The sequence below is a fragment of the Uloborus diversus genome, chromosome 4, assembly GCF_026930045.1.
Source record: "Uloborus diversus isolate 005 chromosome 4, Udiv.v.3.1, whole genome shotgun sequence".
In the NCBI taxonomy this organism is placed as follows: domain Eukaryota; kingdom Metazoa; phylum Arthropoda; class Arachnida; order Araneae; family Uloboridae; genus Uloborus; species Uloborus diversus.
The window spans coordinates 20,548,795-20,576,542 of record NC_072734.1 but is presented as its reverse complement, the minus strand read 5'-3'; the positions used below and the strand labels follow the sequence as shown (position 1 = coordinate 20,576,542).

Here is a 27,748-nt window from a genome sequence, read left to right as displayed (position 1 = left end):
TTTCTAGGAAAATGAAATTAAAAATCATAATCCAACATTTTGTGGAATGACTTATTTATTTCCCTCTATCTTGTATAACTTTCGTTAAAATTAACACTATTAAGTAAGCTAAAAATAGAATGACAGTTTAAGAATCTTGACACATGATAAGCCACGACACATAGAAATTCACCAAAGAAAACATATCCACAACCATATGTGGGTAGTAGAGTCCTTGGCTAATGTCAGACGTCGCTTTTCGAGTATTCGATTTAGCCAACGCAGCTCTTTCAAACCCACGCTAATTCGAGAAGATTTGTTTGATCTTAAGGTAGATCTCCAGCATATTAGGCATCAAGCTTGGAAGAGCAATCAAAATCTGATTACCAAATGATCTATCCCGCAGAGAGAGAATTATCCTAAAGAAAAACTACCTGTTTGAATTGCACGTAGGATAGCTTCTTATATGGAAACAAACTACAGTCAAATTACACATTAACTTTCTTCCTTCCAGAGAATTTCCCAATGAAAAAAAAATGGTGCATCGTATGACGTTTTTGAATGATTAATAAGTGTTCATGAAGGCAACGAACTCTACTCTTTCTCATTAATGCAACTATGTATTAATTGCTGAAGTACGTACATGGCTCAGTACGGTAGCAGGCTAAATAGCAGCTAGTTGGGAAAAGAAGTGTTAGCTTGCAGCGTTTTCGCCTAGTTTGGTTTGCGAAACTTTCCAACGAAAGTGTGAATGATTTCGCGGCTTCATAACGAAAGCAAAACTTGTCCTTTTCGAACGGAATAATGTCTGGCTCAGAGATGAAGTTAAGGTTTTTTTTAAAGGCGAGGATACATTCTTCGATGTCTTTTTCGAACGGAATAATGTCTGGCTCAGAGATGAAGTTAAGGTTCTTTTTAAAGGCGAGGATACACTTTTCGATGTCCTTTTCGAACGAAATAATGTCTGGCTCAGAGATGAAGTTAAGATTTTTTTTTTAAACGAGGAAACACTCCTTGATGTCCTTTTCGTACGGAATAATGTCTGGCTCAGAGATGAAGTTAAGGGTTTTTTTTTCAAGGTGAGGAAACACTCCTTGATGTTTTTAGAGGATTAAATTCCATGTTAGAAAGGTGGAATGAACGAAAACAGTGAAGACTATAATAATGAGCGATTTCATGAAAAAACTATAGTTGGAGCAAACCTAACCTGGCAACACTGAGAATACTACGAAGGTCCTAACCACAGCATAACCACCTTGCCAGGTCATGTTTGCCCCAACTATAGTAACTTGCTAAAGATAAAATGGCCACGGCGAGGGGTTTTTTTTTTCGGAACGTGGTTTAAAATTTTTTTTAGCACTCCGGGGGGGGGGGGGGGGACTTCTAAATTGAACGTTTTCAGATTTCTGACAACTTTTATAGTGTCCGAAGTCCAAGAAACAAAATAAATTTATAATATAATATTATAAGGTATTATAATATGTATATACTAGTGGCACCCGCACGGCTTTGCCCGTAGTAGAAAATTAAAAGGTCTGGATGATGAATTTCTCGCCAATTAACTATGTTAAATGGCTCGCCCATGTTACGGTTCCACGTCATGATGATTTAGTAATTTACTATTCCACGTTGTGATCATTTGCTCGGAAAAAATTCTTAAAGTTGGAATAGAAAAAGAACAAAATGGAATTTTTGAAAAATCGCTTCGAGGTGCACACCCCCATGCTACAAACTAACTTTGTGCCAAATTTCATGAAAATCGGCCGAAAGGTCTAGGTGCTACAGAGATCCTGACAGACAAGGGCCGTTTCCATGGCCACTTTCAACCCCGAAAAAAACCTGCTTTTCACCGCATTCCGGTTATTAGCGGGTTTTGTGTGGAATCTTTCTACTCCTGCTAGCTTCTAGAGTGAAAGCGGGGGTTTTACCCGGAATGCATTACGCGAAACAAGTTCGTCTACTAGCCGCTAAGGATGCTGGGTAAAAACCGCTTTCTCTGGTACAAAGGGAGAACCTCTTTTTACATGGAAACCGGGAATTTTTCAATCGGGTTTTTTTGCGGAGCCAGAACGGGGATTTACCGGATCGAAAAGTAAGTTGTGAACGCGGCTACAGAGACCCGGACGGAGAGAGATACGGAAAGAGAGACTTTCAGCTTCATTATTAGTAAAGAAGATATATATCATATTATAAATCGATTAATGATATAATATATTATTAATAGTGAGGTCTCATTTGTGGTGTACAGCATTTACTCGTATACGGGAAATATTTTGCTCTCGGAAGTCAAGAATTTAAATCTTTGTTACCTTTGAAAGCAGACATTTTAATAAAACTTGTATTGTATGAACTCCAGAAAAACTTAAGGGATTTGTCTGTTACACTTTTAGTGTGCCGAGTTGCCCTCCTGATGAAAGCATCCCTGCCTTTTCCGATTCCGGTAATCAATAACATTTCCCCTTGCCCAGCCAATACGGCAAATTCACCGCGATATTTAGCTCTTTTTCTCTTAGAGAAAGTTTTCTTTTTTCGTACAGGACACAACCTACTTTTAGTTTATTGCTATCACGTCAGATTTTTCCGGTAAATTTTCCAAAATGTAAATGTTTGTGTGTAATATAGAAACACAACCGTGTAAACTGATGGTGACTGATACATGCTAAATCTGTAGCGGTTAAAAAGTCCTCAAAATTTTTAGCATAAATACCTGAATTATTACCTATTAATTAAAATAAATACATTGATAGAGATGGATCAAGGGTTGTTCGTTTTCCGATAGGAATCAAAAGTATCGAAATGCTGATAGACGGTGTTTCTATCTATCGTGCATTGTCTGCACCAAGTCGAACTCCCACCCTCGTGGTGTTCGTTCTAAACAGATGCCGTTCCTTACGTATCCCTTACTACTTCCTGCAATAGAATGTGCTACAACTCTGTTTTCCTAGTCGTATTTAAAAAAAAAAAACGCCAACACCGTAAAAAACACCAAATTTCACTCCATGTTGAACCAGGATTACCGAGAGTCAAAGCGGGACCTTTGTTAGGTTGGTGGAGGGTGCCCCTTCCTCCCACGGAACTTTTAAAATTTATATTGCTCCAATTTCGAGCAGGGCCAACTCAAGGGACAGTCCCTAATTTCAGAATTGGTTGACATGACCTTTCGTCTTTCTTGTGTTGGACTCTCCGAAGTTTCTTTTTAAAACGAACACTTAGCAAGGTTCTCGATTGCAGTATCGAACCAGTCGAAAAAACTCCTGATCGCAAAACATACACTTAATTTTACTATGAATGCATTTTGAGAATGAATGCCCTTGTCAAAATGCTTCCCTCCCAGCGGCCCTTTCGTTCTAGACTCAATACTTGACCCGAGCGCCAAGAACACAAAGGTAGATACTGCAAACCATTTTTTGATTATGTTTCTAATACAAGTCATGTACCACTCTGGGCGTAAGAGATTATCAGAAAAGGGGGAAAGTTCTTATCTAAAACTGAAATATTATAACTAAACACGTCATCAGGATATTAACAAAATCTCAGATAAGAATTTTCTTCCGCTTCTGGCTATCTAGTTAATGCAGACAGCATGGTTATCGTATAACTGTACCTGGAAGAATACATTAATTTCTCGTCTGTAGGTGGGATTGCGTGCTCTGCATTTGGGAAGAACTTCATTTGCGTCCTCTCCACAGTATATTCAACGATATAAAAAAAATGGCAACCAACGCTTTTCTCATCCATCAGCCTACTTAAAACGGTTTATCAAAGCAATTGCTGATGCTCTAGAGGCGGGTCACATTGCATCATTCGAAAGCTCGTATCAATCTCGATATTAGGGAGGAAGAGCCTTATAAAGTAGTGCTTGCACTTGTTGAAACATAAAAGAATCAAATGAATTAATAATGGGTGTTTTTTTAGAGGTATAAAACTTTAAGTCGGGAACACTGTTTGATCTGTGGGCCATTTTGATAGTTGTCACTTGTTTTGTGTTTAGTTTGGTTTGCCATTTCATCATGAATAGACAACAGGACGGTGCAACACGCCACACAGCGCGTGTCACAATTGATTTATTGAAAGAAACTTTCGGTGAACGAATAATTTCGCTTAATGTATCCGTGAATTGTCCTGCGAGATCATACGATTTAACTACGCTGGACTATTTTTTGTGAGGTTGTGTGAAGTCTCAGGTCTACACCGATAAGCCACAGACGATTGACGCCTTGGACAAGAACATTCGCCACATATCACTCACATACGGCCCCCATTTCTGCAAAAAGTGATAGGAAATTGGACTTTCCGATTAGACGTTCTCCAAGTCAGTCGAAGTGGCCATATACCAGAAATCACCTTTCAATAAAAATGGCAAAGAATCATATTTCGAATAAAGCCAAATTCATGGCGATTTATATCATTTAACGGTGTTTTATTTGAACCTAAAGTTATATACCTCTAAAAAACATCCTTTAAATCATTGTTACCTAGGTGGCAATATTGCTTTCCTGAACTAGCCGTTCATGCAAAACATTATATGAGGAACAAAAAGCAAAATATTGCAGTTTTTTTTTTTTTTTTGAAGAAACTCGTTCAGGCTAATATCTCATAAAAAAAACTTAAGGAGAATTTCAATGTCTTAAAATCTGTCTGTGTATAGGACTAGAGGCAAACCGGACTGTTTTTCAGTCGAAAATTTACTTCTAGAGTAAGACAAGAAACGTTCGAGAATTTGAGAATTTACTAAATTCGAAATTTTACTCTTAGAGTAAGGCAAATAAAAGTTCGGGATTTAAAGACTATCGAGTTCGAAATTTTACTTCTTAAATTTAAAATGAAACATAACTAAAATTTGGCTCCGAATACATACTGACGTCATTTCATCGATTTTCATGAGAACTACTAAGTATCTCAAGAACAAATGAAAATTTATGTATACATTAAAATAGTTACTTTCCTTCATACAATTCGTTCTGTGATTTTTCTAAAACCACGTTTTCACAAATATTGAAACAATTTGTGCACATTACTATTATCATACAAAAAGTAAAGTATAATAATAATTATATGAACTCATTTTTTCCCTCACTACTGAATTTCTACAAAATGCAGACTTATGTATATTATTAGAAATACAGATTGGAGTGTTAGTTTATGTTGTTATATAAATTTCACAAATGCGCTGACGTGATAGAAACAAAATGCTCAAATAAATTACTGATCTGAAAGTTATAACTTATTTCCATGCTGGTGATTTTTATTCTATGAAAAATCTGTATATGTATTATATATATATATAACACACACACACACACACACACATATATATATATATATATATATATATATATATATATATATATATATATATATATATGTGTGTGTGTGTGTGTGTGTGTGTGTGTGTATGTGTGTGTTTGAGAGGGGGTGATGGAAGATTGTTTGTCCCTCCCAGAGCAAAAACATTTCAAAAACAATCTCAAAGACGCTTTTTAAATTGGCAAAAAACTGGTTTTGACACATTTTCGTTTTTTAAAAATGGCATTTGAATTTGCGAGAGAAAAAAAAAGAAGGAAAAAAAACGGACAGAGAGAGATAGAATAGAACGCGTAAACATTTCGAACGTACTCCCATGAAGTTTTAATAAACTCAAAAGAATTTTTAAAGTTCTTTCAGCCGAAAATCAGAGATTTCTTTTTCATGAGTTCAAATCAGATTTTCCTTACAGGAATTTGTAGTCAATTTTCTTTGTTAAGTCGTTGTATTTTTCAGAAGTTCATTTGATTTTCTTTGTTTAATTACTGTGCAATAGTTCCTCGCAGTGTGCATATAGTACTGTAAATACTTTTCATTTTTCTTTCATGTTAACATGAGGATTAATTTTTGTTAATTTGTTTTCAAAAAATGTAACTACATATTCACACGTTATGAACTGTATTGTATGGTATGTGCGTACATATTGTATAACCACTTTATTGAATGACTTACTGTTTTCCTGAGCGGTATTTTCTTGGTTATTTTCGAACGTCCGAGCAATTTGAAAATCCAAACTACCTATGGCCCAAATTAGTTCAAATTTTTGACGTCCTTCTGTATTTCAAAAAAAAGGAGACGCCCACTTTTAGTGCCATTCGACTCACCCGTTCCACCCATTGTTTATCACCTATTAGATGAAGATGCATACAGCAGAAATAAAGTTCACGAATGAGAAAACCAACCGTGCACGCCTCGAAAAAGAAACAGTTGCTTCACAACTTCCGGTAACATAATGTTAAACAATGCATTTAGCGCTCACAATCAAATTGGCTCAAGTTGAAAGACAGCTCAGTTTTTATGAAGCACACGTTTCTGTGAGGGCTCGAGTGACACTGAAAAACGGTAGTAATCGTTGTTTTTTATTTCATGCGGAAAGTTTTTTTTCCGTATCGCAAATGCATATCTGTCATAAAGTGAGCTATTGTTTACTTTTATGAATGGGAAATAAGTTGGCATTCAGTGGAAGCACTTTTGACAACATGCCAATGGCATCTTTAAGTAGCCTCGTAAAAAGTTTCGGACCAAGCGAAAGATATCGCAACGCATCGGCAGCTGTTAAAATTCGCAAGTGCTTGATGGGGGTTTTGCAACAGGAAATCGAAACAAAACCCAGAAGAGATTGATAACAAAACGAGAACAAGCTTGGTATGTAAGAAGCAGAGAGAAGGCTGGACCGCAACTTGACTTCCAACATGACAGGTTAGGCTATCAAACCAAAAAGTTTTCTGCATGTATGAAATTTCTTACCATTTCCCTAAACATCCCTGAACTCCATAGGGGGATGCGAAATAGGACCTTCTTGATCGGGCAATGTGTTTTCCACACCAGTCCAACGTTTTGCCCTGCTTTTTCATCGGTTTTACTTTTCATTACTGCCATTCATGGTAACTTTTAGCCATGTCGTTATCTTCGCGCCACTTTAAATTTTTTAGTTTATTTGAAATTAAAAAAAGATAGAAAGACTAGTGCTGCACTCTCCTGGCAAGGGTATGAAAAAAAAATTCTGCCCTTTTACAAAAATATAAATAAGTGAGTAAACGTAATAGCGATATTATACACTGCTCATCGCAACATTCAATCATTCTGAAGTGACTGTTATGAAGCTATTTTTGAAGTTTTTGAAGGGCTCTTTCTAACTCACAATATTCAATGCAATATAAGTGATAGAAATCTTGTGATAATGTGAAGTACAAAGAGGGGTTTTTAAAACATTTAGAAGTTTTATTTTCCTCTTTGAAATTCCACCACTTTTATTAAAATAAAAATTAATCTGAACTATCTCTATTATTCTATAGGACTCTAATCGTCGTGGAAGGTCAATACCGGACTTCTCTAATGATGACGAAATAGAAAAATATTTTTAAAATGTATGTTCTTTCCTAGCAGTTTTTTCCTGTAAATTGTTCTTTCTAGTATCGTAACTTCTTCAGAAAAAAAGTCAACTTTTAGTAAAATGTTTTATTTTCGTTGGCATTAGAAAGATAGGTAAATAAATTCATTATTTAAATTAGTTTTGACAGTTGATTTAAATTCACCAATAGAGAAGAGTTTTGTCTCATCAGTAGAGAAAAAAATTAGTCTCAAAATCAGGGAAGAACTTTATTTTAACAGAAGGGGAGAACTTTTTCTCAACAGTAGGTAAGAACTTTGTCTCAATAGTAGGGAAGAACTTTGTCTCAATAGTAGGGAACAACTTTCTCAACATTAGGCAAGAGAACTTTGTCTCAATAGTAGGGAAGAACTTTGTCTCAATAGTAGGGAAGAACTTTGTCTCAATAGTAGGGAAGAACTTTGTCTCAATAGTAGGGAAGAACTTTCTCAACATTAGGCAAGAGAACTTTGTCTCAACATTAGGAAAACAGTCTCAATGGTGTTCCCTACTTTTCTGAGACATTTAAAATTTCCTCCCGTCTGTTTTTCAGTATCAACTTTACCTTTTGATACATTTAAGGGGGGAAGAAATTTTAGCTGTCGGCAAAAAGTAGGGTAAACCGTCTCAACATTAGAAAAAAAAAACTTTGCTTCATTAGTAGAGAAAAACTTTGTCTCCCCAATAGAGAAACAATAAGGGAGTATTTTGTCTAACCAATAAAGGAGATTTTGCCTCAAGTATTAAGGAAGATTTTCTCTCAACAATAAGGGATAATTCTGTCTCAACAATTGGGGAAAAGTTGGCTTCAACTAGAGATCCTATATAAGGAGAGATTGGACAACGGCACGCCGCTCTCCGCCATGTTTAGTCCAAGTGTTGTCAGCTCGAAATGCTGCGCTGTGTGAATTTCTAGCTTTCCCGCGGAATATAAGACATAAAATCTTCTAAGAACAGACTGATTATTTCTTCTCCTCGTATTTTCATTGAACGGAGTGAGCGCCAAGTCTGGCAATCCGGCGCCAATAATTTCGTATCGTCATAGCGCTTATGAAGAAAAAAAAATTTCTCAAAAATTTGTTCAGAAAGATAGAAAACAAACGCATATTTGTGATCTGCACATTTTATTTCATAATATCATAACTAGCTTCTAATTTTTTCGATACAATGTACAGTGATATTTGGGGCAGAAGATGCATTATGGTCTATGGGGAGTGAGCATCTTTGGACATAAGATGGCCGCCGTTCCGAAGCTGTCCAATCCCTCCGTATTTAGAATCTCTAGTTTCAACAAGAGGAGATAGCATTAACCCAACAGTAGGGAAGAACTTTGTCACAACAATAACAGAGCTTTTTTTCTCAACAATAGGGGATACTTTTTCTAAACAGAAGGGAATAACTTTGTCGCAACAATAGGGGGGGGGACTATGCTTCAACAGAAAGAAGTCCTAATTGCACGTTTCTGGAGGCCACTGTCAATCGATCCGTAGAGGAACAAAAACATTTTTTCTTCCTCAGGGAGATTTGCACATCGAACTAAAACAGTTTATGACCTGGATTAATATTTGAACGCACCAAAATTTGAATTTGAAGCGAAAAAAAATAATAAGGTAAGCGGCCTGAAACGAAAAAAGAAATACTTTCAAAATTTAACTGAATGTTTGACACAGTCTACATCCAGTTTAATGAAGTTTAATGAAACTTCATTAAACTTGAAATCAGTTCAGTTTTATGAAATTATTGGAGGTGGAGTTTACTGCTATGATCATATTTTATACAAGCTCTCGTTTATTTTCTCAAAAAATCTTGGTAACAAGACCAACTGGTTTGTTTTGTTCATTTGTTCCACATTTAAACCATTTAACGAGAGTGATACACAAAGTCACAATACACATTCAAACAGTGCAAATCCATCAACAATTTCGGAGATTTCATCATAGAAGCTTTACGTTTCTATATTAATAAACAATTTTTCAAATTTTATGTAATGTAAAGTTTTAGTCAACATTTTTACGAAGATATTTCGTTTTTTCTTAAATACATTTCTCCCTTTTGTAAGCAATAAATGACCAAATAAAACGTTGCAGAAATCATATAGCAGTTAAACATAAATCAACGGCTGAAGGAAAAAAAAAAGTTCAATAAAAGGAGCTATTTGTTTTCGCACTTCATTATTGGCATGCTTTCGCGTTTGGAAGAATAATGGAAAAAGCAAATTTATGGACTGGCCTGTAGGATACGCTCGAATGACATCCCTTTGTCAGTGCTTTACGCTTGACATCAAACGAGGGAAAAAAAATATCGATTACAAATTTCGACACTGATCCAGATCAAAATCCTTTGTTCCGCATACTTCCTCTTGGACACTGGACACGTTTTGTTTTGGATAGCTAATGGATTAAAGTTACAGTTAATGATTTATTTCTGGAATGAATGCAAAAATTGCGTTGTACTACGTTCCACTGCTTCTAAAAATATGAAATTATTATTCCCTCATGTGCAAACATAATGAAGCGATAATGTTTGTTTTATTTTCCTCAACCGTTCTTTCCTGATTGCGAACGCTTGTGGCCAGCCCAAATAAAAGGAACTGTTGTTCGTTCGATGGAAAATCCTTTTCAACTTCTTTAGGAAGCTACGTCGGAAGTTAGTAAAGGAAGCATTTGCTGTATTGTGTAGTTTTGATCTGGATTTAAAATTAATCAAGACAAAAGAAATAGCAATTACATTTTATCAGACTTGTTGATCAATGTAAAAGAAGACGTAACAACTGTTATGAAAAGAAATATTCTTTAATTTAGCAAAGCTGAAACACATTAAGCAACTGGCAAACGATTACTTTAAGCATAATGTAAACTGTCTCAAGAATAAATGTAATTTTATTAGGAAAAAAAAGAGAACAAAAAATCGAAGGAAGAAAACAATAGACATATTGAGTCCTTAAATGGTGGATAAAAGTCTGAAATCAAATTTTAAAAAGAAACTATTCATCATAAATTTTCAAAGTTACCTTCATTACTAATAATTCTTAGTCTTTATATTTTCTCCAGTTTAATTTTTAATTTTATTCTGAATAAATAGTAAGTACCTGTTAGAGACAGAATGGTTTAAAAAGATTTTGAACGAGCTGATGTGTGCATCACATGACTTCCTTTTACGCCAATTTAAAGATAATAGTACCTCGGAGTGAGCAAAAAAACACTTTAAATACTTTCATTCCAAGTCTGTTGCGAACCGAAGCAAAGAAAACGTTTTATACAGATAAATTTTCCCTATATAGGCAGTTTTAATGTGATTCAATGGTTAACTCTCTAAATATGGCCAAATTGAAAGCAGATTTAAAAAAAAAAAAGAAAAAACGCCAAATTCGTCACCAAGTTGGCGACAAAACTTGGCGACCAAAAGCTTGGCGATATATTGCCAAGTGTTTGTCAAATTACAGCACCGCTTGCGTTTACATTGAAATTAACAATGATTTTACCCCCAAAAAGGTGTAAAAGACCCCCTTCGGAACATCCGAATGCAACCAAAAAAGAAGGTTTACAACTAGACCCCACTTGGAGTCTATGTGCCAAATTTCAACTATCTAGGATATACCGTTCTTGAGTTATGCGAGATACATACACACATATACACATACGCACATACATGCGTACATACGGACGTGGCGAGAAAACTCGTTGTAATTAACTCGGGGATCGTCAAAATAGATTCTTCAGGTGTCTATACGTTCTTAGACATGTATCCACGTGTGGTCGGGTTGAAAAAAAAATCAATATTCATTCGGGGGCGAGCAAAATGGAAATTAAGGCCGATTTTTGAGTGAAATTTTTTCGCGAATACAATACTTCCTTTTTTGTAAAAGGAAGTAAAAAATAAAGAATTTTTTTTATCTACAAGATGAACAGTAGTTTGCAAGAATCTATGGTTGTATTTCACTACGATTACGCCAGTTCTTAATTCGCTGATGTGCACACTATGCAGCTCTGCACTAAAAATCCTGCCTTTTCAGCGCTTATTCTGGCTTTTGTTGTGATCTAACAAGACGATTTTGAGTAACTTCTGATTTAAATTATATCTACTGTGTTTTCACTCTTCATGGTTCAATATTGACAAAACCCATTTCGTACACCTTGAGTTTGTACCAACCTTTTAAAGTGTTTATACATTCGTTTTATCCACTTTCGGAAGGAGGCAAACAATTGAACTAAATTCACTCCTTAAATGTTCTAAACAATTCCGGTTTCGCTTTTCCTATATTCTAGAAAGTTTGGACAAGTTCATTTACTTTAAACTAAAATCATTAAGCTCATAAGTATAGGAAGTGATTTTTATTGCTTTATTTTCATTTACATCCAAAGTTAAATTTTTAAAAGGCTTCCATATTTTATTCCGTTTAAGTTGTCTAGTTGAAAAATTCACAACTGTTAGCACTGTTATTTCATTTTTCAAAAGTTGTGGCTTTTCATTTCCAATGCTTTTACCCGAGTAAACTATACCTGGTTCTCTTTTTTACTTGCCTATATTTTAGTATTTCTATCAATTTAATTGCTTTTCTTATGCTTTCACTACCTATTTATATAAGTATTAACCAAGCGATTGGTTGAGGACCATAATTCTCTTTTCTTATTTCTGAAAAGCTATTTAGCGCTTACTTGTCCTGCTCCTAACCTACTCACGTTAACTTAAAGAATCATTCGCAATAAACATTTTTATAGTTTTTTTAGAAATTATAATTAGTTGATAACTTTTGAAGTACATCTCTATGAGCTGCCAACTGCTACGAAAAAATCGTAGTTTCTACGAACTATAGCATTGAACTACGAAGCTACGAAAACGCCTCAAAAATTCATTTTTTTTTTTGTAATCACAAGAAAAATTTTAATCACTACAGTTAATATCAATATCATTAATCATTAGATAATATTGCTTTTGTGCTTAATGAAGTATGAAATTACAAATTACTGTTTAAAAACCAAAATGAATTTTTCATGGGAAATGATAAAAAGTAAGATATTAAGTAGTTTTTCCAAATAAACTGTTGCTTGTCCCATTTTAAATTTAAGCTTAAAAACATTCATTACATCCGTTACAATTGTTGTTAAATGAGCCGCTCATTTGTATCCCTTTGCTTCTGACTGCAACAATGGCATCTTGGTAGGGGGAAAAGACTGCACGGAAATACTGTCTTTAAAAAAAAAAAATTGAATTTTGACCGCTTGAATTCAATTTATGTCTTTCGCAATCATGAGTGTGTGCGTGTATATGTGTGTGTGGGTACGCGCGTGTGTGTGTGTGTGTATGTGTGTGTAGGCGGGTGTTTGTGTCTGTGTGCAGGCATGAATGTGTTTATGTGTGTGTGTATGTATGCGTGTGTATGTGTGTATGTATGTGGGTATGTGTGTGTATGTGTGTGTATGTATGTGTGTATTATGTGTGTATGTGTGTGTATGTATGTGTGTGTAGGCGTGTGTGCTTGTGTCTGTGTGCAGGCATGAGTGTGTATGTGTATGTATGTGTGTATGTATGTGTGCGTGTGTGTAAGTGTGTGTAGGTGTGTGTAGGCAAGCGACGCAACCTGGAGACGGTTTTCGCTAGAGGAGCAGCATCGTGAGATCGGTCGACGGTGGTACTGTAGAGGGAGGCGGGGGGAAAATAAAATCATAGGACATCAAAACAGTCAAATGAAAGCAATAAGCAATTTGTGATTGCTCAAAAAAAAAAAAAGATGCTAAGTGAAATTTTTAACATCTGACATTATTTTTTTTTTTCATAAGAAACATCTTTTCTTTTACGCAAACTACAAAGCAATACTTTATAACTAAAACTCAGATCTCATCACCGCCAAATGCGCAATTTTGCGAGTTATCATCGACACAATGACCACAATTCCCGTTTCTTATGCGCCTTGAAGAGTTCTTATCATTCCATCTTAATTATAAAATAACATTTAGTACGAAAGAACTTTTCAAATGTCCTTTACCGAAAATGACAAGCATCCTTTTAAGTTGAAAACCATTGTCCAACAGCCGGATTAACAAAACGAAGTAACTTACAACAATACGCACTTTCACTTATGTCTGGAAGAATGGTTTAATCTTCAATGAAGTACCCATTATTCACTCAGAGCCCATAAACTGTTTTAGCTCATTTGAGCCATTTTGATAGAAAATATTTTTCGTGAGTTACAGATTACAATAGGTAATATAACTTCCGCGAACCTTTAAATAAAATTACGGAAACATATTGTCAAATTTCTGTTAGTAGCCGAGTTCCGCCTCGAAGACAATTCATTTAAAAGTAGGACACTAATTTTCTGGACAGATCTGAGCTGTTAAGTTACAACCTCTGTCTAAGGTCCTTTCTATTGAACATTGTAGTGCGATTGTTCTTGCACACTTACCGACACAGGGAATTAATGTTCGAGATTCATTGAAGTTGAACACAACAAAAAGTGCAAGTTACTTTTTTAAAAAAATCAGCGTTAACATATGTAATACTTAGTATAAGTTCCATAGAATTACAGATTTAACAGTTTCATCCTAAAACTTTTCAAAGTTTCAAAAAAAAAAAAAACTAATTCATTCAATGAGAAAGTAGCTGCATTAGTAGGGGAATGTGGGGCAAAGTGAAATGGTTAAGGTGACTGAGCTATTTCAAAATGAACAAACTGGAAATTTATTTCGAAAATTGCAGCACATAAAGAAAGAACATTCTATATTATAATAAAACTTAGATTGAAACAGTATTTCGTATTTTTTGCAAAAAAAATGCACCTAAAAAAACGGTAAACGTTAACTTTTTCCACGGGGTACAGAGAAAAAGGAAATATTTTCGAATAAAATATTTTCTATTCAATTTTTGAAAATATTTTTGGTCAAATGAATCAGTAAATAAAAGGTTTAATGAGAAAATGAAAAGATACTGAAACAATAAACAGAAAATTAAATAGGCTAGTTAATTAATTTATGAAAAAAATAAATAAACAAGTAAAAGAGTAAATGAATAAGAAAATCAGTGAATGAATGAATAAATCAGTGAATTACTAAATGGAGGAATGCAAATGAATCATTAAATAAATGAATACGTAAGTGATTTAGTAAATGAATGAGCGAGTAAGCAAAATAAACTATTTCACTTTGCCTCCCATGTACTTGACTGATTGCAGAAACTATTTAAAATACAAATAAGCTTAATATTAACTAAATAAATATTTCACAGAGTATAAGTAGGTCTCAATTAATATTTAAAATGTTAAAAACAATAACTTTATCATTTTATAATAACAAAAATAATTTTTGACTTGCAACAAAATATTACAAAACGAGTATCAATGTTTGAAAAAAATATCACATGCTTTAATCTTCAGTGGAATTTTTTTACTGACTGTAATAGATTTCATGTGTTAAAATATTACCAGATAGGTGGCGCTAAAAGCAGAGTAAATATTTCACCATTTTACTTTGACCCGCTATTTTATTTTGTCCCACATTCCCCTACTTTAAAATATGTATTACATCGTCGGCTAAGTATCACAAGTAACTGAAAATTTGGAGAAATAAAATAACATAGAAGTAACAAAATTTGCTCATCTACGTACATGACGCTATTTCATCGTTTAAATGTCAGTAATGCAATTTCTGAATTGGTAATTACACTGACCGCTCGCCGATTTTGCTAACCCAAACTCCTAATTTAATAATGAAAGGGTTTCACCGAAAATGCGTTACTGTCGTTCGAAAAATTAGGAAAAAATCATAATGAAACTCGAATTTGGTATAAATCATAAGAAGTAGAACTTTTCCTTGAACCTTATAAAAAGATTTATCATAATAAGCATAATTTGTACAAGCTTAATAAATATATTTTATATTGGTTTTTATACGTAAAAATATGCATTTTTTTTTTTTTTTTTTTGTGACTTCCTAACAAAATTCTGCTGTCAGAGGGTTAAACGATTTCTGTGCAAGTGTCCTACCCCAGTGGATTACTGTACTAGACAAGTACTTCTGTTACCAGTAAAATAAAAAGTAACAACGTCAAATAGCACAAATTGCAAATTACTGCAGACACGTGTTTCATCGTTACAAGGAACGCCTTTTTCAAGTTTCTTTTTCATTGAAAAAAGCGTTCCTTGTAATGCCGAATCACGTGTTTGCATTTATCTGCGATTGTGCTATTTGACGTTGTTATTATTATTATTATTTTTTTTACTTTGCGTACACAAAGGTATTTATTCAACTTTCTCAACAAATTTCAACTGTTGCAAATACACCTACTGTCTTTCAAAAAATTTACATACGCGATAACACTGTATACATTTCATTCGGAATTTAGGAACCCCTACTTTTAAAACTTTATTTATTTCTACTTTAAAAAAAACGAGCTGATGTGTGCATCACATGACTTCCTTTTACTCCAATTTAATGTAGTTTCCCCATGACTGGCAATTTTAATGTGATTCAATAGTTTATTCTCTAAATATCACCAACAGTGGCCAAATTGAAACCAGATTAAAAAAAAAAATGCCAAATTAGTCGCCAAGTTGGCGACAAAACTTGGCGACCAAAAAACTGGCGATATATCACCAAGTGTCCGCCAAGTTAAAACAACACTTGAGTTTACATCGAAATTAATAATAATTTACTCCCAAAAAGGGGCAAAAGACCCCTTTAGAAACACCCGAATGCAACCAAAAGGAGAGGTGCACAACTAGACCCCACTAGAAGTGTACGTACCAAATTTCAACTTTCTAGGACTTACCGTTCTTGAGTTATGCGACATAAATACGCTTATCCGCACATACATACATACGTACATACAGACGTCACGAGAAAATTTATTGTAATTAACTCGGGAATCGTCAATATGGATATTTCGCGTGTTTATATGTTCTTAGGCTCTTTCTTATCCACGTGTGGTCGAGTCGAAAAAAAAAAAAAACTCAATATTCATTCGGGGGTGAGTAAAATGGAAATTATCTTCGATTTTTGAGTGAAAATTTTTTCGCGAATACAATACTTCCTTTTTTGTAAAAGGAAGTAAAAAAAGAATTTTCTAGAAACGTTCTAATTTTAAATTTAAGTATTCACAAAAAAATTATTTTAGCGCAAGTGGATAATCTTTTTGCTCCAAATGATGCATCGAATGTCACAAATAGCACGGAATGGGACTATTCGGCGCGGCCGTTTCGGCGCCGCCGTTTTGGCGCGACCGTTTCGGCGCGAAACCCATTTCGGCGCGGCCGTTTCGGCGCGACCGTTTAGGCGCGGTTCATTTCAATACGACCTGTTCAAAAATCGAAATTGTCAGCATGTAAATCTGCCAAACTTTGCTTCAAAATTCAAGATATCTTTTTTTTTTTTTTTTTTTTTTTTAAGTTTTGTGAAAAGTTTTATGAAGTAATATTTTTAAAGGTGTATTTTGTTTTCTTTTTTATTATTAGTTGATAACATATAAGTTTAAAAACATCTTCATAATTTTTCGAAGTAGATAAGTTAGGAAACAGCATTGACATTTTTCTATGAAATGTAAATATAAAACTCATTCAATTTAAATTGATTTTTTTTTCGTTGCTGATCATTAATTTGTTCACTTACTTAAATATCTTTTCGATAAAAAATTAAAAAATATCAACTAATAATAAGATGAATTTTTTATATTTTTTATTGGAAAAAGTTAACGTGTTGAGAAACTCACACGTAACCCTGTTCTCTACAAAGTTAAGTTGTGTAGTGTGCTTTAAATACAGGATAGACAAGAAAAAATTTTATTATGTAAAGATTATTATTATTTATTGCTTTTAAGTTTCATAAAGACTAATATAATGAACAAAAAATATTTTAAACTTCTTTTTTGAATAGAAAAAAAATATTTTGTGTCTTTTTAGTTCCTGTAACTGTTCTATAGCACTAAACTGTCGACTGACTATTTCGTAACAAAAAAAAAGGCAATAATAAAAAACAACAATAATAATAATAAGACTTTTTTTTAAAAAAAGTAATATACAAAAAATTCATAAATTGATTACAGAAAAATAATAGTGTTTAGAACTAACTTTAAAAAATAAATGATTTTTTAGTCAATAAAAAAAATCAAACATTGCCCTAAATTTACCTTGATGTCCGTACATGGGTTTGTAATAGTTAAGTCGAGTTTTTGGTTAGTTTGAAACGTGTTTTCACGTGAAGAAGACTTATGAAATTATTTCCAATAGCTGCTACAACAAAGAAGTAATCACCACAGAAACACAAAACGGCTCAGCATTGATTTAAAAAAAAATAAATAAATAAATAAAATAAATCGACAAAGAGGTGGGACTGGTACTGGCATTATTTTCTAATTTTTCAAGATATTTTCTTTTATGTTATCGCAGTAAAACATACGTGGATCACATATGACCTCTCTTTTCCCCCGCTGTAAATTTTAAAATAAATTTTAACTAGCTTCTAGTGCGCTAAATTCACATTCTTCTTCCAGAAATCTTTTTCCTTCTTTGAACTAAAATTTCTGAAATTCATAAAGTTCAGAATGCAAAAATCTGGCGCCGAAACGGCCGGCGCCGAAACGGTCAGCGCCGAATCGGCCAGCGCCGAAACGGCCGCGCCGAAACAGCCGCGCCGAAACGGTCGCGCCGAATCGTAACAAACCCCAAATAGCAAAATGAAAAAGTATAAAAGAAATGAATACATGCAAACGAACAATCCGTCTTCTATCTATGCTCCTAATCTTTTATTTGCTTTCATTATTTACCAATCACATTTCGGATTCAGATCGGTTTCAGGCACGAAACGCATGTTCTACAAATGATTCTTCTATTCGCAGCTAAATATACACGAAAAAGTACTTTCCTTTGTGTCTTAATGGGACTGTTCAGCCCTCAGAGCAGCAGTTGGAAAAGCAGTGACACTAAACAATGCATAAATTATGATATCCTTGATAGCTGCTAGTCGCAATTACAAGTTAATTCTTGCAGTTTCATTTATTGTATCATCAATCATCTTCATTATTTCCCCCTTTCCGCTTAAATAACATTTAAATTATAATAATAGTAACAAAAGCTGGAGAAGGCAGGTTTTTTTCCCCTCATTATTAGTTCCGTACAGAAAGTTTCTCATATGTTTTAGTGAGGCAGAATGCCTTTAATGTAAAAAGAAGAAAGTTTTAAATAATTACTTTCTGCATTGATTTATTTTAGTTAAAGTTGCATTGAAACATCGTTTTCATAACATTCAGTAAAAAGCGGATTGCTATCAAATTGGGCCTGTTTAACATGAATGCATAAATTTAGTTCTTGTAAAACGCTCCATTTAAAAACCTTGATGTAACCTGCCATTCTATTTAATTGAGAAAATTGGAGCAAGCTTTATTAGATGAAGAAAAAAAAAATCTCTTTCGAACGACATAAAATATTAAGAGGTGTGGGAAATCATTCATCCACTTAATGGGCAAGTTAAGCGAAATTTTAGCTTAAAAAAATTAATTACAGGAAAACTAATTCGATATTTAAAATAAAAAACCCCAGTACAACTCCTCGGGGCTCGAAGTAGTTTTGTACAAAATTTCAAGGCTGTAGGCGCTACGGGGTCTTCTGGACGCAGGTCCGCCAAAAAAAAAAAAAAAACAGAATTTTACAATTTTTTTACGTTACTTTCTTTTTAGTATAGAGAGATAAAGATATAAGCACACAACAAAGATATTTAAAAAAAATAATAAATAAACATAATGCAAATGCATTAGGTAAGAACTAAAGTTATGGAAGCATTCATACAGGTTACATACAGTTTGTTTCATACAGGTTTGGTTAATCATCAGATATGTTTCTTTCCTGATACGATTATTTTTCAGGGAATTAGGAACAGTAAAAGGTTGTAAACGCAAAAATGAACTTTTCCAAAAAAAAAAAAATCGCTATCGTAAAAACGGATCAAACGAATAGGCGTAAAAAACGCCACGGATCATTGATTTTGTTACTTTAAACAAAAATATTCGACCTAAAATAAACGAAGAAAAAAAAAAGTTTCTTTACATCTGTTCTATCTTTCCTGTGAAGGAAGTATAGACATAGATAAAACGTATCGCTCCGAACCGGTGATATAACAGACGAAAAACTGAAAATTTTGAGTTAACGTAGTAATTATTTGTTTAAAATCTAAACGTAATGTTCTTTCCCGCCGCAAAACTCGTAGAAAGAAAGTTTACATACAAATGGTGCGTGACGGCGTATAAACGATATAATCAATTGTGACGCATCAATAACAATTCATTATTTGAAAGAAATTTTTAAACTTTCGTCGCCGCTGAGCGATATGCTCTTTAATTTACTTTTCCCGTTGATCTTAAAAACAATTCAAAAAGCTTTAAACTCATGCGTTACGATTTGTAAACTAACATTTGTATAATCAGAAAAGATTATGCTTAACGAAGCGTAAACTCTCATTTTTTTTTGTTCATTTAATTTTGTTTTTGACGCTGCATTTTCAAAATAATACGTTTGAAAGCTTCTCGAAACTCGAAAAAATCCTCATTATTTGTAACAAATAACAATAAAATAAAATTACTTTGTCAATGATTTGCAGTAACGTCCATTTTAATGCACACAATGTTTAAAAAATTTATTGCTTAATGGGCTGGAAGCAATAAATTTAACTAAGGAAACTATTTATGCTAGAATGAAAATCTTCACTAATTAAAAACTAAATACCAAATGATACAAATAAAATGGTTTCATTTTTCCAATAAGTTACAAACAAATACCAAAGTAAAAATGGCAAAATAGCAATACTCAAATATATAATAGCGAATTCACTGATCGAGAAACGCTCTGACGTCATCAACAATGAAAGTAGCGTTACAGCATCATACGTTTATAATATTTTTTGGTAATGTTTTATTCTGACGAGGCTGAACTGGATCCGGTAACTTAACTGTTTTACTGTTAAGACTGTGTCATTTCTGGGGAATGAAGAAACGAAAAAGTGGTTATCAATGAACGCTATCTACTGGAGTTTTGGGTTAATCCACTGGAGTTAGGGTTAAAATTTCAACTATCAAAATATCACAAAACAGGCAATTGCCTCATAGTCCAGTCAATAGATACATTTTACCTTACAAAAAATGGGGTCAAAGATTTTTTTTTTAAATTTGTACATATTGATGCCGACATGGGAAAACCAAGTTATCCAACACGAAAGACCCCGGGAGAACTTTTGGGGGCCGAAAAACCTCAAAAATTTATGACTTTTTTTGTTTTTTTCCAAAATATCTCCGAAATGGTTCAACTTAGGAAAAAATATCAAATACAAAGTTTAAAGAGCATTAAATTTCCTACAACTTTCGCATTTACAACTTTTTTGTAGCACAAATAACAAACTTGCTATAGCTCTTTGAAAATAGGCAGTTTTCCTCCACTCCGCAAAAAAAAGCATTCACACCGAAAACAAAGCGTCACAATTATTAGAACTCGAATAGAAACTTAAGTTTCAAAGAGTTTATCGACAGTTTGAGTTTCCTGCTCCTTCTTCACTGCTCACGGACTAACATTTCCGGTCTGACAGGGGTAATCTTCATCAGACTCCAATAACAGATGATACATTGCAGTTTGTAACTGGACTACACATTATATACATTCATTTGTGGCATATAATTCGTACATTCTAGTCTAATTATTACAAACAAAAATGCGATCTTTAAATATTAATGTGTAGGAATAAATATTTTGCAGCTAATAAGCAGAGCCCGACTAACGAAAAGTGAGGCCCAAGGCCCATAATAATTTTGAGGCCCCTGAAGACTATTATTTTAAAAATGTGTGTATTTTTTGTATAGTTGTAATGCTATGCATAATTCTTTAAGTAATTTGGGGCCCCTTAGGAAGAGGAGGCCTCAGGTCCAGGCTTAGTAGACCTGTGCGGTAATCAGGCCCTGCTAATAAGCAAACAAACAACACAATCATACATCCTATGTTGATACAATAATAATAATAAAGCCTCCCCCCACCGCTCATGAACTAATATTTCGGATCTGATAGAGGTAGTCTTCATCAGATTCCAATATTATTTGATTTATATTTCAGTTTGTAATTTAATTACATAATCTACACATTCATTGAAAGCACGTAATTCGTAACATCTTTTCTAACTGTTACAAGCGAAAATGAGATAATTGAATATAAATGTAAATTAATAAATATTAGGGTGCTAATAAGCAAACAATAGACACAATAATGCACAAATGAAGGTACAATAGTAATGCGTAATGAACACTTTGAAAATATTCTGCAGAAACTGACTTTTTAAGGCATGAAAAACCCAAAAGAATTACCTTTCAAAATGAAAATCGAACTGTGGAAGTTTAATAAGTGCATCTAAATTACAGGGATATTCATTCGACCTTAAAGCAAATAGAGAAAAGACAACAAAATACGTTATCTTCTTCGAAGCCGTTTAGAAGGCCCAGGTTCTCCTTGTTCAGAATCTGTAGGGGGTAGAAAGAATCTGTGGTCCTTGAATTGTTCATCTCCTTGTTGTTGTGATTCCAAAAGCTCCTAAGACAAATCATCTTCTGCAGTCTCATCCAAAGATGAAATTTGTGCAACATTTTCACAATTTATGCCACTGCAGTGTTTGCACATGCTGAAGCATTTCAAACCCACCTTGCAACAAGAACAGGCTCTAGTACAATTTTTCTTGCAGGTACAATAAGATACAATCTTCAAAAGAGTCTGAGGAGCTGAATCACTTTTCAAGTCAACAGGCAATAGACCTTGCATTCTGTGTTCCCAACCCCATTTCCCTAGATCAATTATGTTGCCCAACCAACTTAGAATTTTCTGGTTGCACCAATATGAATGATAACATCCAGCATTTTTTCTTTTTTTTCGCACACTGCAAAATTTATTTTGGCTCTGTATACTGGTTTTATAAAAAGATTAAATCGCAAAGTATCCAAAGATAGGTTCAAATACCTTACGTCACCTGCGTATAATATTTTCAAAATATTTTCTCCAGCTGCAGCTACGGCATCATGATGACTGATTGGATCCATAAATACTTCAATAGCTTCCGAAATTTCAGGAATTTTTTTGACTATGTTGCACAACTTAATTTTGCCTTGGCCAAAGATTGCCGATATCGTATCACACCCGCTAAACGCATAGATAAAAAGAATATTGCTGGGGTCAAACTTAAGGGATTTAGTGGGGAAAAAAACAAATCACAAGTATTCCCTTTTCCAGGTTTTAAAAAGAACAAGTTGCTGAAAGGCTGTCCCAAAACTGTCATCAGCACCAACAGATCCATATCCTCACCCGCTATAACAATCTTTTCAATTTCCTTCACTTTTGAAAGAACAGTAAGTCGGCATCTTCTTGAACCTGCCTGGCTTCAATGTCACCCTCTTCGAAATACGTCTTAAGAAGTTGGATAAGACGATTTTTGTTGTTATAATTTGCCAGAAATCTTTCTTGGGGAATTTAGCTACCAAGTTAGGTTAAACCATTACTTCGAAGGAAGAGATTGATTGCTCATTGATATAGCATTTGTGACAGGCAGTGTGAATTATTACTTCTTTTAAGTCCTTCAAAAATCACTGATGATCCTCATTTTGACGTTTTGTACTGCATCTCTGAAGATTTTCTATTATTCATTCAAACTGATTTTGCAAATTAAAAAAAAAAAAACATCTTGGTCAGGCGTAATCATTTCTACAAAAAAAAAAAAAAAAAAAAAAAAATTGTAATACAGAACACACAAATTGATAAAACATACTCTTGCTCGAACTCTGAAATGACCAATACGCGTTGCTATTGAGTCGATACATCGCATTTGGAGAAAAAAAAGGGATAGAATGGGGGTGTTTTGTTTGTGTTAAAGGAAACAGAGGCTGATTTACCCTCAGCTGCGAAAGACAAATCATTTCCAAGGTCAGGCAGTCGGTGTTTCTCCTTTTTTCCTTCGTTATCCGATGCGCCTTTACGAACTTTGCTGAGGGTATACCGACGCGATTCCTCCACTTGTTTGCTATTTTGATTCAATGTGTGAGGTCGGTCTAGAAATTCTTTTCCAGACCACACTCATTGTGAGAAAAACATGTTACGCGGGTGTTTTATATCTGTCACCAGTATGGGAGCTGGATAAGTATAAGACCACACGTAAATACGGATTTTGCTCCCCTTTTCTGAGAAATGTTCGAAATTAGATCTTCAGAATAGCTGAATTCTATCCGAAGCTGGACATTTGTTGTGCACATAAACTTTCTCCGTTTGGTGTGATATGATGTCTGTGACACTATAGGGAACTATTTTCAGCCATCTTGTCAACGCGGTTGAAAACCACAGACAGCAGGAGGAAAACATCTTAACGCAGCTTGTCAACATCGTCTGACTATTGTAAACAGGGGTGCATTCCCCGCCAAACGAATCCCCGAAAAGAGAAAGTAAAGAGGTCAAAAGGGGGGACTCTTGTGATGCAAAGGGCAGAGTAGTCGCGGAGTGCGGCTCTCGCAGTTCAAAATATCTTTGTAACATTAAATAATCTGTAATTTGTAATATAGCTGTACATAGTGATATGCTGATTAAACGTCTCTAAAAGACCATGCAATCTCTTGTCGTCTTTACACAAGAGGTGGAAACGGTACAGCTTAAAATGGTGTCAGAAGTGGGATTGCTAAAGATAACCCTGAACTGACTCTTTGCTCATAAAGAAAACGAGGGGAGAAGAAAAGTCGATGCTTTCTCCCGCTCCTCGAAGAATTCCCGAACAGCTGTTTGAAGCGGAGTTTGTTTCCCTTCTTGCGAAAAGGGGGCTTTTCGTTTTCGTCTTCTTGTAACGCGGAGAAAAAGGAGAAAGAAGAACGAAACCGGAACTTTCGCGTCTCTTAATGATTTGCTGTTCGTGTTGTGAGGATCGCCCTGATCTTCGAAGTGCAGCGTTGGAAACGGTCAACCTGACCGAAGGTTTATGAGATTTCCAGGATCTTGCTGTTTGCGCTGGAGGGGTCAAACTGACCATATGCTGAAGAGATCACCTTGATCTGTGCAACGTTGGAAACGGTCAAACTGGCCGCAAGTTGCTGTAGCGGAATCCAGTCACGGAGGCTTGTGTTCGGGCTGAAGAGAGGGTCAACCGGACCTGTTTAAGAGCAGAAACGCCGTCAACGTTCTGCTTTTGTGATCAGGGGCGTAGCTAAGGGGGGGGGGTTTTGGGGACAAAACCCCCCCCGAAAAGTTAGTCTCAAAAAAAAAGAGAAAAAGAAGAGAGAAGAGAAAGAAAAAAAAGAAGAAAAGGAAAAAATTCCAAGCGATTATATATATATATATATATATATATATATATATATATATATATATATATATATATAATTATATATATATATATATATATATATATATATATATATATTATATATATTATATATATATATATTATATATATATATATATATTATATATATATATATATATATATATATAATTATATATATATATATTATATATATATATATATATATAATTATATATATATATATATATATATATATATATATATATATATATATATATATATATATATATATATATATATATATATATAAGAAGTAACCCCCCCCCCCGAAAGTCGGGTCTAGCTACGCCACTGTTTGTGATCATATTGATCAACCGATAAATGGTCAAACTGACCATACTGTGAAAAGGTCAAGCTGACCTTCAAAAAAGTGTGTGTGTGTTAGTGGGCAAATCTTGCCGAAGAAAATCTATTGTGCACGTGCCAATTGTGGATTACAAAAAGAAGAAAGGCGCTCAAGAAAATCTGGGGTATGTACCTTTGCTTTTTCTTGAGTTGTCATTGACTTGTTGCTATATTAAGTTTTAAGTTTTGGAATTTGCTTAATTCTAATTAGTTAAATGTATGACAGTGCAAATCTTGTACGGGAAAATTGTGTACATTTTAAGTCATTTAAAAGTTAACTGTGGGAACTCAAGTACGAGTACATTAACTTTCTTTTGCTTTCTAATTAGCTAATTAAGTAATTTCTTGTTGTAAATTTTGTATTCTTTGAAATGGCGTTCCTCGGAAAAGGAAAGAAGCAGGATTTGCTAATCCTGGCGGAGAATTTAGGGGTAACCGTTACTCCGGAGTGGAAACTTGTCGAACTTAAAAAGGCAATTACGAGTTCCGACGATTACGAAGAGGATTTTGTAAGGACCCTCTTCGAAAATATAATCTCCACTATAAATTATTTTAATTAGAGGAAGAAATGGCTGAAAAGGCGAGGGTAGAAGAATTACAAAGGGCTGAACAGGAGAAACAAAGGGAACATGCATTAAAAGAAAAAGAAATTCAAATGAAACACGAGCTAGAAATGTTAAAATTAAAATGTGAAAACCCTTCCCTTTTTGAAAATAATAATGTAGGACCGCCATCTATCGTGTCGCGCTTAAACATTAAGAAACTAATTCCTGAATTTGATGCGAAACAATCGGACATCAGCCTATATATGGTGATCTTCGAGCGACAAGCAAAGAGAGCTGAAATTCCCGAGGAAAATTGGGTCGCTCATTTGCTTAGGCTTGTTGCCACTGGATATAGTGCAGCTGATCGCGAGGGAACCCGAAGAAGTAGCATCGGATTACCATCATGTAAAACAAGTGCTGCTAAAAAGATATAAATTAAGTTCAGAAGTCTTTCGGCAAAAGTTCACTCAACATCAGAAGAAACCCGAAAATTCCTGGAAAGATTTCACTTTTGAAATCACTAATTATTTAAATGAATGGTTAGCGGGGCTGGAAATAGAAACTTTTGACCAATTGAAAGAGCTCATGGTAGTGGATCAGTTAAAAAAACGTGCCGGTCCCGAAATGAAAAATCATTTTCTAGACGACTGGACTAGTTACAAATCAGCCGCCAAACTTTCAGAACAATTTGATAACTACGATGAAGCCCGAAAACATAATTCAAAATCTGAGGAAAATTCTAAGAGAAATTTTAAATTTTCTGCGGAGGGTACTGGTTTTAAAGAAACAGGAAATAAGACGGGAGAATTAAATCAGACATCTAAGTCGGCAAATTCTTCTAACGTGCAAATTCGGAAAGATTTCGAAAAACGCGCGGCTCCACGGTGTTACTACTGCCATGAGGTAGGCCACATTAAGCCTGCCTGTCCAAAACTGGGAAAGGGAGCCGGAGTGGAATCTGTCAATTGTATCTATTCTGAAATAGAAACTATAAACTTTATAGAGACGGCAGAACACACTGAGGGCTTGATTTCTTACACCGAGGGTACCGTAGATGGGAATCCGATATATTTATATCGGGATACAGGATCGACCATTGATTTAGTCAACGCTAAATATGTAAAACAATCGAGTTGGTGCGATCAAAAGGTAAGGATAAGGCAACCATTAAGTCTGAATTTAGTAACATTACCCTTAGCTCAAATCGAAATTTCAGGACCTTTTGGTACAGTGAAAACAAAAGCCGCAGTTTGCGGAGATGTGTTTGATCGAAATCGGTACCTGTTGGGAAATCGGACGGCCGCGTTGATCAAAGAAAGGACCGGTTATGAATTTTCCCTGGTAGATTCGATGAGCGGGAGCCCCCCGGGTTCTGATATAAATTTCTCACTCACCAAATGTGGGAATGGGGCAGCAGTTGATATAAATTCAGATCTGAAGGATGTCCTTGATGACAAGAAAAAAACTTGTCTTTATGATGAGGAGCAGGTTTTGGTTTCCGGAACAGAGGAAAACTCCTCGCAAGTGGTCCTTTTTGATAATAATAGAAATGAGTTGAGCACAGCTCGCAACAGGGGTTCAAATCGTGATCTGAAAATTAGAAAGAGGGACGGCTCCGAAGCCGAAACTACGAATCAAACAGATTCATTCGATAACGTAATGCCGTGCAATCCTCAGGAAAACATTCCATTAAAATGTACACATTTTATAAAATTAGGAAAGGAAATTGTGCCGGTTCTCGTTACAGAATTAGTAAATGATTTAATTAAGAGTTTTGGAAATTCGGTAGTACTTTGTTCGGATAATACAGAGGCATCTTCGAGCATGGGGAAATTTCTTTATAGGATCCCGAAAACAAAACTAACTGCTATCAGCACGTCCAAGTGTAGAGTTTCTCCGGGGCGCGAAAGAGGGAACGCAGTAGCTCTGCAAGTAAAAGATCATCGCTTCTTCGTTTTTCGGAATCCCCTTACGCGGGTTCAACTTAGGATACTTCTCAAGTTACTGTGTTTTGCGCATTATACGAAGTGTCGCGAGCGGGAAGGATTCATGGTGGAACGAAAGAAACGAGTGACCTAGTTTGTTTTGCTAACTTGGGGGAAAGACTAGCATATGTCAGGATGTCGGTAAAATATGCTGAATAT

The 27,748-nt window shown here is 34.7% G+C and overlaps 1 protein-coding gene across 1 annotated transcript in view; it reads right to left on the bottom strand.

Moving 5' to 3' along the window:
* The window catches only part of LOC129219780 (uncharacterized), a 242,999-nt gene that overhangs the window by 131,710 nt on the left and 83,541 nt on the right, over positions 1-27,748 (bottom strand). The window lies entirely within an intron of this gene.